This window comes from Cherax quadricarinatus, chromosome 84 (assembly GCF_038502225.1).
Source record: "Cherax quadricarinatus isolate ZL_2023a chromosome 84, ASM3850222v1, whole genome shotgun sequence".
Taxonomy (NCBI): Eukaryota; Metazoa; Arthropoda; class Malacostraca; order Decapoda; family Parastacidae; genus Cherax; species Cherax quadricarinatus.
In genome coordinates, this window is record NC_091375.1 from 459,647 (window position 1) to 475,129 (window position 15,483).

Sequence of the window (15,483 nt, forward strand, 5' to 3'; positions counted from 1 at the left end):
GTGTGTGTGTGTGTGTGTGTGTGTGTGTACTCCCCTATTTGTGGTTGCAGGGGTCAAGTCATAGCTCCTGGCCCCGCCTCTTTGCTGATTGCTACTAGGTCCTCTCTCTCCCTGCCCCATGAGCTTTATCATACCTCGCCTTAAAACTGTGTATGGTTCCCGCCTCCACTACATCACTTTCTAGGCTATTCCACGGCCTGACTGCTCTATGACTGAAGAAATACTGTCTAACATCCCTTTGATTCATCTGAGTCTTCAACTTCCAATTGTGACCTCTTGTGTCTGTGTCCCATCTCTGGAACATCCCGTCTTTGTCCACCTTGTTTATTCTGCGCAGTATTTTATATGTCGTTATCATGTCTCCCCTGACCCTCCTGTCCTCCAGTGTCGTCAGGCCGATTTCCCTCAACCTTTCTTCGTAGGACATTCCCCTTAGGTCTGGGACTAGTCTTGTTGCAAACCTTTGCACTTTCTCTAATTTCTTGACGTGCTTGACTAGGTGTGGATTCCAAACTGGTGCTGCATACTCCAGTATGGGCCTGACGTAAATGGTATACAGAGTCTTAAACGAATCCTTACTGAGGTATCGGAACGCTATCCGTAGGTGTGTGTGTGTGTGTGTGTGTACTCACCTAATTATACTCACCTAATTGTGGTTGCAGGGGTCGATACTCAGCTCCTGGCCCCGCCTCTTCACTGATCGGGTGGCCCGGTGGCCTGGTGGCTAAAGCTCCCGCTTCACACACGGAGGGCCCGGGTTCGATTCCCGGCGGGTGGAAACATTTCGACACGTTTCCTTACACCTGTTGTCCTGTTCACCTAGCAGCAAATAGGCACCTGGGTGTTAGTCGACTGGTGTGGGTCGCATCCTGGGGGACAAGATTAAGGACCCCAATGGAAATAAGTTAGACAGTCCTCGATGACGCACTGACTTTCTTGGGTTATCCTGGGTGGCTAACCCTCCGGGGTTAAAAATCCGAACGAAATCTTATCTTATCGCTACTAGGTCCTCTCCCTCTCTGCTTCCTGAGCTTTGTCATACCTCTTCTTAAAACTATGTATGGTTCCTGCCTCTACTACTTCACTTGCTAGGCTATTCCACTTCCTGACGACTCTATGACCGAAGAAATACTTCCTAACGTCCCTGTGACTCGTCTGACTCTTCAGCTTCCAGTTGTGACCCCTTGTTTCTGTGTCCCCTCTCTGGAACATCCTATCTCTGTCCACCTTGTATCTTGCAGTAAATTGTATGTCGTTATCATGTCTCCCCTGACCCTTCTGTCCTCTAGTGTCGTCAGTCCGTGTGTGTGAGAGAGAGAGAGAGAGAGAGAGAGAGAGAGAGAGAGAGAGAGAGAGTGAGTGAGTGAGTGAGTGTGTGTGTGTGTGTGTGTGTGTGTGTGTGTGTGTGTGTGTGTGTGTGTGTGTGTGTGTGTGTGTGTGTGTGTGTGTGTGTGTACTCACCTATTTGTACTCACCTATTTGTGGTTGCAGGGGTCGAGTCCTAGCTCCTGGCCCCGCCTCTTCACCGGTTGCTACTAGACCCTCTCTCTCCCCGCTCCATGAGCTTTATCAAACCTCGTCTTAAAACTGTGTATGGTTCCTGCCTCCACTACGTCATTTTCTAGGCTATTCCACTGCCTTACAACTCTATGACTGAAGAAATACTTCCTACTATCTCTCTGACTCATTTGTGTCTTCAACTTCCAATTGTGGCCTCTTGTTTCTGTGTCCCCTCCCTGGAACATCCTGTCCTTGTCCACCTTGTCTATTCCACGCAGTATTTTATATGTCGTTATCATGTCTCCCCTGACCCTCCTGTCCTCCAGTGTCGTCAGGCCGATTTCCCTTAATCTTTCTTCATAGGACATTCCCCTTAGCTCTGGAACTAACCTTGTTGCAAACCTTTGTACTTTCTCTAGTTTCTTGACGTGCTTTATCAAGTGCGGGTTCCAAACAGGTGCTGCATACTCCAGTATGGGCCTGACATACACGGTGTACAGTGTCTTGAATGATTCCTTACTAAGGTGTCGGAATGCTGTTCTCAGGTTTGCCAGGCGCCCATATGCTGCAGCAGTTATCTGATTGATGTGTGCTTCCGGAGACATGCTCGGTGTTATACTCACCCCAAGATCTTTCTCCTTGAGTGAGGTTTGCAGTCTTTGGCCACCTAGCCTATACTCTGTCTGTGGTCTTCTGTGCCCTTCCCCTATCTTCATGACTTTGCATTTGGCAGGATTAAATTCGAGAAGCCATTTGCTGGACCAGGTGCCCAGTCTGTCCAGGTCTCTTTGAAGTCCTGCCTGGTCCTCATCAGATTTAATTCTCCTCATTAACTTCACATCATCTGCAAACAGGGACACTTCTGAGTCTAACCCTTCCGTCATGTCGTTCACATATACCAAAAATAGCACTGGTCCTAGGACCGACCCCTGTGGGACCCCGCTCGTCACAGGTGCCCACTGTGATACATCATTACGTACCATGACTCGTTGTTGCCTCCCTGTCAGGTATTCTCTGATCCATTGCAGTGCCCTTCCTGTTATATGCGCCTGATGCTCTAGCTTCTGCACTAATCTCTTGTGAGGAACTGTGTCAAAGGCCTTCTTGCAGTCCAAGAAGATGCAATCAACCCACCCCTCTCTCTCTTGTCTTACTTCTGTTATTTTATCATAAAACTCCAGAAGGTTTGTGACACAGGATTTGCCTTCCGTGAATCCGTGCTGGTTGGCATTTATACTCCTGTTCCGTTCCAGGTGCTCCACCACTCTCCTCCTGATAATCTTCTCCATAATTTTGCATACTATACACGTCAATGACACAGGTCTATAGTTTAGTGCCTCTTTTCTGTCTCCTTTTTTGAAAATGGGAACTACATTTGCTGTCTTCCATACCTCAGGTAGTTGCCCAGTTTCCAGGGATGTGTTGAAGATTGTGGTAAGTGGTAAGCACAACATATCTGCTCCCTCTCTAAGGACCCATGGAGAGATGTTGTCCGGTCCCATTGCCTTTGAGGTATCGATGTCCCTTAGCAGTTTCTTCACCTCCTCCTCATCTGTATGTATGTCGTCCAACACTTGTTGGTGTATTCCTTGTTGGTGTCCCCATCTGGTCTGTCCCCCCAGAGTCCTTCCTGTCTCTACTGTAAATACTTCCTTAAATCTCGTGTTGAGCTCCTCACATACCTCTTGATCGTTTCTTGTGAGTTCCCCACCTTCTTTCCTCAGCCTTATCACCTGGTCCTTGACTGTTGTCTTCTTCCTAATGTGGCTATACAGCAGTTTCGGGTCAGATTTGACTTTCGATGCTATGTCGTTTTCATACTGTCTCTGGGCCTCCCTCCTTATCTGCGCATACTCGTTTCTGGCTCTTCTACTAATCTCCTTGTTTTCCTGGGTCCTATGCCTCCTGTACCTTTTCCATTCTCTGTTGCACTTAGCTTTTGCCTCCCTACACCTTCGGGTAAACCAAGGACTCGTCTTGGTCTTCCTATTATTTCTGTTTCCCTTGGGAACAAAACTTTCCTCTGCCTCCTTGCACTTTGTTGCCACATATTCCATCATCTCGTTTACTGATTTTCCTACCATTTCTCTGTCCCACTGAACCTCCTGCAGGAAGTTTCTCATACCTGTGTAGTCCCCCCTTTTATAGTTTGGCCTGTCCCCTTCAGTTCCTGTTACCTTCTCCACTTGTAACTCTACTATATAGTCAAAACTCAGAACCACATGATCGCTAGCTCCAAGGGGCCTCTCGTAAGTGATGTCCTCGATGTCTGAACTGCTCAGGGTGAACACAAGATCCAGTCTTGCTGGCTCATCCTCCCCTCTCTCTCTGGTTGTGTCCCTGACATGTTGATGCATGAGGTTTTCAAGTACCACATGTGTGTGTGTGTGTGTGTGAGTGAGTGAGTGCCCATGCGAGTCAAGATAGAGAGAAAACAAGGCAATGTTATAAGTAAGTAAGTAAATTTATTCAGGTATACACAAATACAGTTACATAGAATTATCATACATAGCAGCATATGTGTAGAGAACCTAGGATAACCCAAAAAAGTCAGAGTGAGTGACTTATTTCCATTGGGGTCCTTTAAATAATATTGATCATAACTAAAAAGAAGTCCGATATCTAAAGGAAGGAGAAGCTTAAATACAACAAAAAATGTATAGAAACCAATAAAATATAAATGAAGAAATGTTATTTATTATTAGATATAAAGGTAGTTGAAGATCGCCGCTGGCAACTCGTCACAGCTGATGCTGCAGGCTCGCCATGTGTATGATAATTATCGAACATACACGATAATTTTGTCTTTGGTACGATACACGAAAGCTTTAGCTATTATCGTACTGTTTGTATGAGAATTTCGGGTTTCTGGTCCTAGAAATGTTATTTTTATATATACTAATACGATTTCTGGCATAGGTAGAATCCAAGTGCATGAAAACAGTTAATATTAGTTTATGAAATTGAGAATGTCTATTGATATTTCACGTAAAGTAGCTACAAATACATGTGTGACTTGCTGCCCACATATTGCAAACTAAATAATGTCACTGTTGTGCCAAGTACCTGTTAAACTTACTGATAAAATTACAGTGCTACGCGAAAGACTTTACTTGTTTTACAAAAACTTTACATGCTTTATACACATGTAATTATACACATGCTAGAACATATATACACTGCAATAGAGAAAAAAGAAGTCCCACTGGGGATCTTCATTGACTTACGTAAAGCTTTTGATACAGTTGACCATGACTTGCTCCACGTAAAATTGTCACACTATGGTATAAGAGGGCACTCCCTCAACTACCTCAAGTCTTACCTCAGCAACAGAAGCCAATATGTGTACGCAAATGGGGCAAACTCTTCTGCACAACCAATTACAGTTGGTGTCCCACATGGAAGTGTCCTTGGCCCTCTTCTCTTTCTCCTATACATAAATGACCTTCCAAATGCTTCGCAATTACTCAAACCCACACTATTTGCAGATGACACTACATACGTCTTCTCTCACCCGAGCCCAGTCACGCTAGCCAATACTGTAAATACCGAATTACAGAAAATATCTACCTGGATGAGGACTAACAAACTTACACTAAACATTGACAAAACCTACTTCATTCAGTTTGGTAACAGAGCTACAGATGTCCCTCTTAACATAATGATAAATGGATCACCTATCACAAAACTAACAGAGGGAAAATTCTTAGGAATCCACCTTGATAATAGACTCAAATTTCATACACATATACATCAAATTTCTAAGAAAATTTCCAAGACTGTAGGCATACTATCGAAGATACGGTACTATGTTCCACAGTCAGCCCTCCTGGCCCTATATCACTCTCTTATTTACCCCTATCTCACCTATGGAATTTGTGCATGGGGCTCAACAACAATTAACCATCTCAGACCACTAATTACCCAACAAAAGGCTGCAGTTAGAATGATAACAAATTCTCACTACAGGCAGCACACTCCACCAATATTCAATACACTAAACCTACTCACCATACAAAACATCCATACTTATTACTGCACCTATTACATACATAGAACACTTAACTCTGATATTAACCCTCCCCTCAAACATCTCCTTGCCAACCTCAACAGAACACATGACCATAACACAAGGCACAGATCACTCTTTGATGTTCCTCGTGTCCATCTCACACTATGCAAAAACTCAATGCACATAAAAGGCCCTAAAATCTGGAATTCATTACCTGTAAATATAAAAGAAACACAACCTGTTTATAAATTCAAGTCTCTTCTCAAAGATTACTTACTCACCCAAAACCAAATAAATACTGAATAACTGAACATTATAAATTGTATATCTTAAATGTTTCTCACAATTATATCACATAAATGTTAAACCTAAAACCCAATCTAACTTTATTATTTTTTAAATACACTACCTAACAGAATCACTACCTAACTGAATGCAACCATATGACCTGTCTTTGTAATACTCACTTGTGCTTTATAGTTATCTGTTTACATTAATGTTTTATCACTGATTTCATCATTGCTTAGTAGCAGCGCTGTATAGTCCTTGTGGCTTAGCGCTTCTTTTTGATTATAATAATAATAATAATCATTGCTTAGTTAATCTTAAGTTAATTTTAAGCCAGCCCGTAATGCTATGCATAGCATAAGTGGCTTTGGCATACTGCTCTTATCTGTATTTTTTTTGTACCTCTGTATGTGTGCACAAATTGGAAATAAATAAATAAATAAATAAATAAATAAATAAATATACTTTACAAAGAGTTTACATGCTTTACAAAAACTTTACATTCTTTACAAAGACTTTACAAGCTTTACAAAGACTTTACAAGCTTTATAAAGACTATATACTTTACAAAGAGTTTACATGCTTTACAAAAACTTTACATTCTTTACAAAGACTTTACAAGCTTTACAAAGACTTTACATGCTTTACAAAGACTATATGCTTTACAAAGACTTTACATGCTTTACAAAGACTTTACAAGCTTTATAAAGACTATATACTTTACAAAGACTTTACAAGCTTTACAAAGACTTTACAAGCTTTACAAAGACTTTTCAAGCTTTACAAAAACATTACAAGCTTTACAAAGACTTTACATGCTTTACAAAGACTAAATAACAAAAAGGCACAATACCGTGACTGGAACGATGCACATAAAAGACTATATGCTTTACAAAGACTTTACATGCTTTACAAAAACTTTACATGCTTTACAAAGACCTACTTCGGGCCTTCACGAAAAGTAACATAAAGCTAAAACAGATCTATTTGCACTTAATCCACCTGTGGATTTTTTTTTTACATAATTTCCTAAATGTAGAACATATAAATGAATAATTTAATTGTGTATTAAAATTTCGAGTGAGGGGGGGGGGGAGGCAGAGCAACCGGGGAGTGACGCGGCAGAGAACTCCATAATGAATTTATTGTGTGTACACTGGACTGAATTGTGCGATGTAATCAGGTGTTCTCGAAGGTCAGTTGGTGTATATTGGCCTCAATCCGTAATTTAGAAATTGCTGACACATTCCTGCTGAAGAATTAGGATAATGTGGAAAACCCTTCCAATTTGGCAACAAGGACAAAAAAAAATAGGAGACGCTATTTGTAATTTGTAAACACTGGTTGTCGTGGAAAATTCTGCTAAAAATCTGGCATCTCATGAGCCAAATTGGGGGGGGGGGTGTTGGCCTGAATTTGTAATAGGAACCCATGTTAATGACCCCAGCTAAAGAATTGGGACAGGAAATTTCTAGGACCTCAAGATTACATGTGGATGGCAGAAGATAAAGGATACAAACATCACTTACAGGGAAGTGCACCATTAGTCCTTGTGTTTAAATCTCTAGCTGGCCAGTGTAGGGTCTTTGTGTTAGGCAGGTGTTGTGGTGTGATCCATCTACAGTAATTAAGTGGTAACATGAGCTCTTGTGTACCCAGCAAGCCTAATCATATACAGTCCACATTATTTTATAATTTACCATTATTGGTATTAATGTTGAATATTGTAATTATTAAATTAATGTCAGGTCTAGCTTTTTGTGAGTGGTAGGGAGTGGGCATCGAGGGAGTGACAGTCTGGCGAACTACTGTGACTAAATCCCACTTACCTCACCCAAATTACTTGCTGGTAATAATTCAGGTAATACCCTGTAAAATTCCTGCAGGTAATTTGCACACGTAGTATTAATAATTTCAAATACCATCTAGTGAAATATATCTCCGAGTTAGAGCACTTCAGGAACTGAAAGAACCCAGGTTAAGTTCACACAAACCTCAACTTCATGATTTTTTAATCATGCAAATATTCCTTACTATGTCCACGAAACTTAGAAGAGAAAGGTAAGTTTATTTAGATACAGGTGCACATACAGTTACACAAATTATCATGCATAGTAACACATGTGTAAATCGCTTAGGAAACCTCAAAAAAAGGTCAAAGTGACTTAGACACAAAGTAAAATCCAAATTGTTTAGCCCAACCTCCCCGACATTGTTTATCTTCCGAGTTTAGGAAAGCAACTCTCTCCTTGCATCTTCTCATGGTTGAACTTCCTTTGATTATATCACCAGATAACAGTTCATTAATGAAGCAGAAAGTTGATGATCAATTGAGAAAGATTCCAGTATATGTACAATGACTGGTCAACATCACAAACGAAGAATCTCCCTATAGATATTGGGTTGAAAAAAACCATACCACAGACGGGATAGAACCCGCGGTCAGAGACTCACAAAACTCCAGACCGTTGCGTTAGCCACTAGACCAGCTAGCCACAATAAGATTCGTCCAACTAGGTATATTTCTACACCATAGGAAGGTTAGCATAGGCACCACTGTGGTGCCTGTGAGAGACTGATCGCGGGTTCTGTCCTCCTCCGTGGTATGGTTTGTTTGCAATCGTGTCATTACGATTTTGTGAGTACTCTTGGGTTGAACTGTTACCAAGTGAGCAACATTTTCTTGTTCTGAATATTTCCCTCTCTCTTTGTCCTTAGTTTTCCTCATTTAAATGCAGAGAGCCAGAGATTTTTCAGTAAAATTAATATTTATAAAACAAACCAGTAACAAACTGAAAACAGTCGGCGAGTGTCCGGGTTCGATTTCCGGCGAGGGTAGAAACATTGGGCATGTTTCTTTACACCGGTTGTCTACGTTCATCCATCAGTCAGATAAGTCCTGGGTGTTAATCGACTGGTGTGGGTCGCATCCTGGGACAAAACTGACCTAATTTGCCGGAAATGCTCTGCATAACAAGCGGCTTTCTGTATAGTGGTATATCATTGATGTCAGCTAGACTTGTTTATCTTCTACATGTACTTGTAGAAATAAAGATATTTAATGATTATTTAATTATTATGATTTAATTATTATTATTATTATTAGTAGTAGTAGTAAAGGTGCCTTGTTAACATCAGTTAGTTAGTTTAATATCTTTATTATGCACCCCATACCCATCCTGTGGGCGGTAGTCAAAAGATTACAGAGGTACATAATGGGTCCAGTGACTGGACCCCAAAGTTATGATAGCTGAACTAGTTACAAAGGTAATGAACTCCAGGTAGATCTGGTCACAATCATGACAAGTTACAAAGGTAATGAATCAGCCTCACTCCTATACGACCAGGTGTGGACGTATCAGTGGCTCATTAATCTGTAATTTGTTAACATCAGAATGTGTAAATCAGAGAGGATCGTGTGTGTGAAATTGAAACCCAACACACACACAGTCGTTTGTGTGAAGAGCAGTGAACAACTGAAAAATAGTATACTACTAAAGAATAGTGAACTGTATCAAAAAGTAAAATATGCACGAAAAACGACAATTTGAGGAACGGTGTAAGATCATTCTGGTAAAAATATCTGGCAACCTGCCGAAGCAGTTGCATGTGAGCAGTGGTTGTCACCATGCCAGGGTAGTCTCTTTACTAGTGTGTGTGTGTGTGAGCAGTGGTCGTCACCATGCCAGGGTAGTCTCTTTACTAGTGTGTGTGAGCAGTGGTCGTCACCATGCCAGGGTAGTCTCTTTACTAGTGTGTGTGTGTGAGCAGTGGTCGTCACCATGCCAGGGTAGTCTCTTTACTAGTGTGTGTGTGTGAGCAGTGGTCGTCACCATGCCAGGGTAGTCTCTTTACTAGTGTGTGTGAGCAGTAGTCGTCACCATGCCAGGGTAGTCTCTTTACTAGTGTGTGTGTGTGAGCAGTGGTCGTCACCATGCCAGGGTAGTCTCTTTACTAGTGTGTGTGAGCAGTGGTCGTCACCATGCCAGGGTAGTCTCTTTACTAGTGTGTGTGTGTGTGTGTGAGCAGTGGTCGTCACCATGCCAGGGTAGTCTCTTTACTAGTGTGTGAGCAGTGGTCGTCACCATGCCAGGGTAGTCACTTTACTAGTGTGTGTGAGCAGTGGTCGTCACCATGCCAGGGTAGTCTCTTTACTAGTGTGTGTGTGTGAGCAGTGGTCGTCACCATGCCAGGGTAGTCACTTTACTAGTGTGTGTGTGTGAGCAGTGGTCGTCACCATGCCAGGGTAGTCTCTTTACTAGTGTGTGTGAGCAGTGGTCGTCACCATGCCAGGGTAGTCTCTTTACTAGTGTGTGTGTGTGTGAGCAGTGGTCGTCACCATGCCAGGGTAGTCTCTTTACTAGTGTGTGTGTGTGTGAGCGGTGGTCGTCACCATGCCAGGGTAGTCTCTTTACTAGTGTGTGTGTGTGTGTGAGCAGTGGTTGTCACCATGCCAGGGTAGTCACTTTACTATGTGTGTGTGTGTGTGAGCAGTGGTCGTCACCATGCCAGGGTAGTCTCTTTACTAGTGTGTGTGTGTGTGTGAGCGGTGGTCGTCACCATGCCAGGGTAGTCTCTTTACTAGTGTGTGTGTGTGTGTGTGTGTGTGAGCAGTGGTTGTCACCATGCCAGGGTAGTCACTTTACTATGTGTGTGTGTGTGTGTGTGTGAGCAGTGGTCGTCACCATGCCAGGATAGTCACTTTACTAGTGTGTGTGTGAGCAGTGGTCGTCACCATGCCAGGATAGTCACTTTACTAGTGTGTGTGAGCAGTGGTCGTCACCATGCCAGGGTAGTCTACTAGTGTGTGTGAGCAGTGGTCGTCACCATGCCAGGGTAGTCACTTTACTAGTGTGTGTGAGCAGTGGTCGTCACCATGCCATGGTAGTCATTTTACTAGTGTGTGTGAGCAGTGGTCGTCACCATGCCAGGGTAGTCATTTTACTAGTGTGTGTGAGCAGTGGTCGTCACCATGCCAGGGTAGTCATTTTACTAGTGTGTGTGAGCAGTGGTCGTCACCATGCCATGGTATTCATTTTACTAGTGTGTGTGAGCAGTGGTCGTCACCATGCCTGGGTAGTCTCTTTACTAGTGTGCGTGTGTGTGTGTGTGTGTGTGTGTGTGTGTGTGTGTGTGTGTGTGTGTGTGTGTGTGTGTGTGTGTGTGTGTGTGTGTGTGTGTGTGTGTGTGGTCCGAACCCTTGACTGGTTTCAAACGGTTTCGTTGGACAATAAAGCAGACTGTAAACGGATGGGGTTGTAGGCGCCCTTATAAACACAAACATTAAATATAAATCAGGAACGTGCACGGTAAGCTGTCCAATATACAAAAACAGTTAGAAACAGAAATACAAATAGCTAGAGCTTCATTTAAGGAGGTTATTAATAGAATATTCAAGAGGTTGCTAGTAGAATTGCAATAAATCAACCATTCAAATCATTATGAAGCTGTGTGTAGTCTGTGGTCAGTCAAACAAACGGGCTTCCACATGTGTAAATTGTCATTTTTGTGGAAATTGGTGTCATGCCCCATGTGCAGATATCCAAAAACTAGCTACAAGCAGTGTTAAAACAGGGAAGTGTTTTTGGGTATGCCCAAATGAGATAAATCTGTGGACTAAAATCACAAGGGTATTAAAAGAGAATAACATCAAAGCTGCTTTCATAGAAAACCTGGAAGCTTTCTACAACAGATGGGAACATAAAAAGTCTGGGCTGAATGGTACTGCCCTTGATACTGGCCATGTAGTCAGAAACTGTAAGGCTGGAGATGATGTCCTGGTAGTCAGTAAATAAGATAAGATAAGATTTCGTTCGGATTTTTAACCCCGGAGGGTTAGCCACCCAGGATAACCCAAGAAAGTCAGTGCGTCATCGAGGACTGTCTAACTTATTTCCATTGGGGTCCTTAATCTTGTCCCCCAGGATGCGACCCACACCAGTCGACTAACACCCAGGTACCTGTTTGCTGCTAGGTGAACAGGACAATAGGTGTAAGGAAACGTGTCGGAATTTCCACCCGCCGGGAATCGAACCCGGGCCCTCCGTGTGTGAAGCGGGAGCTTTAGCCACCAGACCACCGTGCTGTCCTGGGAGACAGTAATGGTGAAGCTGGAGATGCTGTCCTGGGAGACAGTAATGGTGAAGCTGGAGATTTTGTCCAGGTAGTCGGGAATTATACGCAGGAGGGAATACATATAAATGACCTCATAGGGGACAGGAGCCATAGTAGGGAAACAAGTGTAGTCAAAGATAAGATAAAACCAATATTGCAAACTAGAAATACCGCAGGAAATAGCAAACAAGAGGACTCCACTAGCAATAGTGAGGATAAATTACCAAAAACAACTGGTGGGAGCTCCATTGTTGGTGCTAGGGAGGATAGAAGTAAGACAGGGAAACATGCACCAACAGGGAATACAGTCACAGAAACCCAAGGCAAACGGAAACCAAGCCTGTGCACATACTATGCACTTGGTATCTGCTGGCATGGGAAATCTGGAAAAACAGACGGGACATGCAACTATGACCACCCTAGAAAATGTCGTGCCCATATGACAACAGGAAAATGCAAACTCCCTTCCTGTAAGCTTTTTCACCCTGAACTGTGTACCTCTTCAGTACAGGAAAGACTGTGCTATAACTTAAATTGCCAGGCATACCATCTAAAGGGGACAAAAAGATACAAAACATCCAGGCCATGGGAAAACCTGGGTAGCCACAGCCACTCAAGAGGGAGAGGTTTTTTAGTGCCAGGAAGGAAAAAAAACTGGCAGGAAATGGCAGAAATCGTACACCAAATCCAGTCATTCCTGGAGTGGAACCACAGTCGATGGCCTCCACTCCAAACCAACAGATACAAATACTAATGCCGGAAAAAAAATCCCCCCCCAGTACCAACAATACCACCAGTCCGATAACATTCTTCTTTGCAAATATACAGGGTCTAAAGCCAGCAACAAACAACAAAATACCTTTCATCCGTGGACTGCTTGCAGAGGCAAAGGCAATGTTCGCGGCTTTCACTGAGACCCACATAAAGGATCACTTGGACAAGGAAATATGGATTCCAGGTTACAACCTATACAGATGTGACAGAGTGAACAGGCAAAAGGGGGGGGTTGGCCTGTACATTGCAGAGTCACTTGTTTGCACAGAACTGCTTAATGCCTCAAATGATGTAGTGGAAGTTTTAGCAGTAAAGGTCGAGAACCAAAACCTAGTCATTGTGGTAGTCTACAAGCCTCCGGATGCAACATCCCAGCAATTCCAGGAACAGCTGTTAAAAATTGACCACTGTCTGGAAAATCTTCCAGCTCCTGCACCCAACATCTTGCTCCTGGGGGATTTCAACTTAAGGCACCTAAAATGGAGGAATATAGCAAATAATATTGTTGCAGTAATAACACCAGGAGGCAGCTCTGATGAAAACTCACACTCACACGAGCTTTTAAATCTCTGCACAAAATTCAATTTAAACCAGCAAATAATAGAGCCTACTAGACTGGAGAATACACTAGACCTCATCTTCACTAACAATGATGATCTGATAAGAAATGTCACCATATCAAAAACAATGTACTCAGATCACAACATAATTAAGGTTCAGACATGTATGCGTGGAGCCCCAGACCGACATAATGAGACTAGTCACGAGGGAGCATTCACCAAATTCAACTTCAATAACAAAAACATAAAGTGGGACCAAGTAAACCAAGTCCTAACCGATATAAGCTGGGAAGATATACTAAGCAACACAGACCCCAACTTATGCCTAGAACAGATTAACTCGGTGCCACTCGATGTATGCACAAGGCTTATTCCTCTAAGAAAAAGGAGGAGTAGATGTAAAATAGAAAGAGACAGGCGCTCCCTTTACAGGCGACGGAAAAGAATAACAGGGCGGCTAAAAGAGGTCAATATATCTGAAATGCGTAGGGAGACACTGGTCAGAGAAATAGCAAGCATCGAACTTAAGCTAAAAGAATCCTTTAGGAGTCAGGAATCGCGGGAAGAACTAAAAGCCATAAATGAAATCGAAAGAAACCCAAAGTATTTCTTTTCCTATGCCAAATCAAAATCGAGAACAACGTCCAGTATTGGGCCCCTACTTAAACAAGATGGGTCCTACACAGATGACAGCAAGGAAATGAGTGAGCTACTCAAGTCCCAATATGACTCAGTTTTTAGCAAGCCGCTAACCAGACTGAGAGTCGAAGATCAAAATTAATTTTTTATGAGAGAGCCACAAAATTTGATTAACACAAGCCTATCCGATGTTATCCTGACGCCAAATGACTTCGAACAGGCGATAAATGACATGCCCATGCACTCTGCCCCAGGGCCAGACTCATGGAACTCTGTGTTCATCAAGAACTGCAAGAAGCCCCTATCACGAGCCTTTTCCATCCTATGGAGAGGGAGCATGGACACGGGGGTCGTCCCACAGTTACTAAAAACAACAGACATAGCCCCACTCCACAAAGGGGGCAGTAAAGCAACAGCAAAGAACTACAGACCAATAGCACTAACATCCCATATCATAAAAATCTTTGAAAGGGTCCTAAGAAGCAAGATCACCACCCATCTAGAAACCCATCAGTTACACAACCCAGGGCAACATGGGTTTAGAACAGGTCGCTCCTGTCTGTCTCAACTATTGGATCACTACGACAAGGTCCTAAATGCACTAGAAGACAAAAAGAATGCAGATGTAATATATACAGACTTTGCAAAAGCCTTCGACAAGTGTGACCATGGCATAATAGCGCACAAAATGCGTGCTAAAGGAATAACAGGAAAAGTCGGTCGATGGATCTATAATTTCCTCACTAACAGAACACAGAGAGTAGTCGTCAACAGAGTAAAGTCCGAGGCAGCTACGGTGAAAAGCTCTGTTCCACAAGGCACAGTACTCGCTCCCATCTTGTTCCTCATCCTCATATCCGACATAGACAAGGATGTCAGCCACAGCACCGTGTCTTCCTTTGCAGATGACACCCAAATCTGCATGACAGTGTCTTCCATTGCAGACACTGCAAGGCTCCAGGCGGACATCAACCAAATCTTTCAGTGGGTTGCAGAAAACAATATGAAGTTCAACGATGAGAAATTTCAATTACTCAGATATGGTAAACATGAGGAAATTAAATCTTCATCAGAGTACAAAACAAATTCTGGCCACAAAATAGAGCGAAACACCAACGTCAAAGACCTGGGAGTGATTATGTCGGAGGATCTCACCTTCAAGGACCATAACATTGTATCAATCGCATCTGCTAGAAAAATGACAGGATGGATAATGAGAACCTTCAAAACTAGGGAGGCCAAGCCCATGATGACACTCTTCAGGTCACTTGTTCTATCTAGGCTGGAATATTGCTGCACACTAACAGCACCTTTCAAGGCAGGTGAAATTGCCGACCTAGAAAATGTACAGAGAACTTTCACGGCGCGCATAACGGAGATAAAACCCCTCAATTACTGGGAGCGCTTGAGGTTCCTAAACCTGTATTCCCTGGAACGCAGGAGGGAGAGATACATGATTATATACACCTGGAAAATCCTAGAGGGACTAGTACCGAACTTGCACACGAAAATCACTCACTACGAAAGCAAAAGACTTGGCAGACGATGCACCATCCCCCCAATGAAAAGCAGGGGCGTCACTAGCACGTTAAGAGA

The 15,483-nt window shown here is 42.9% G+C and overlaps 1 protein-coding gene across 5 annotated transcripts in view; it reads left to right on the plus strand.

The window, feature by feature from the left end:
• Positions 1-15,483, plus strand: part of LOC128704427 (myogenesis-regulating glycosidase) — a 127,335-nt gene that overhangs the window by 36,142 nt on the left and 75,710 nt on the right. Inside the window, exon 1 of one of the 5 annotated variants that reach the window (XM_053799575.2) lies at positions 10,415-10,433. The exons of 3 other annotated variants lie outside the window; for them this stretch is intronic. The gene's annotated coding sequence lies outside the window, so the exon portion shown is untranslated. Of the gene's footprint in view, positions 1-10,414; positions 10,434-10,767; positions 11,110-15,483 lie in introns of those variants that run through there. One more of the 5 variants, XM_053799574.2, reaches the window with a different exon arrangement.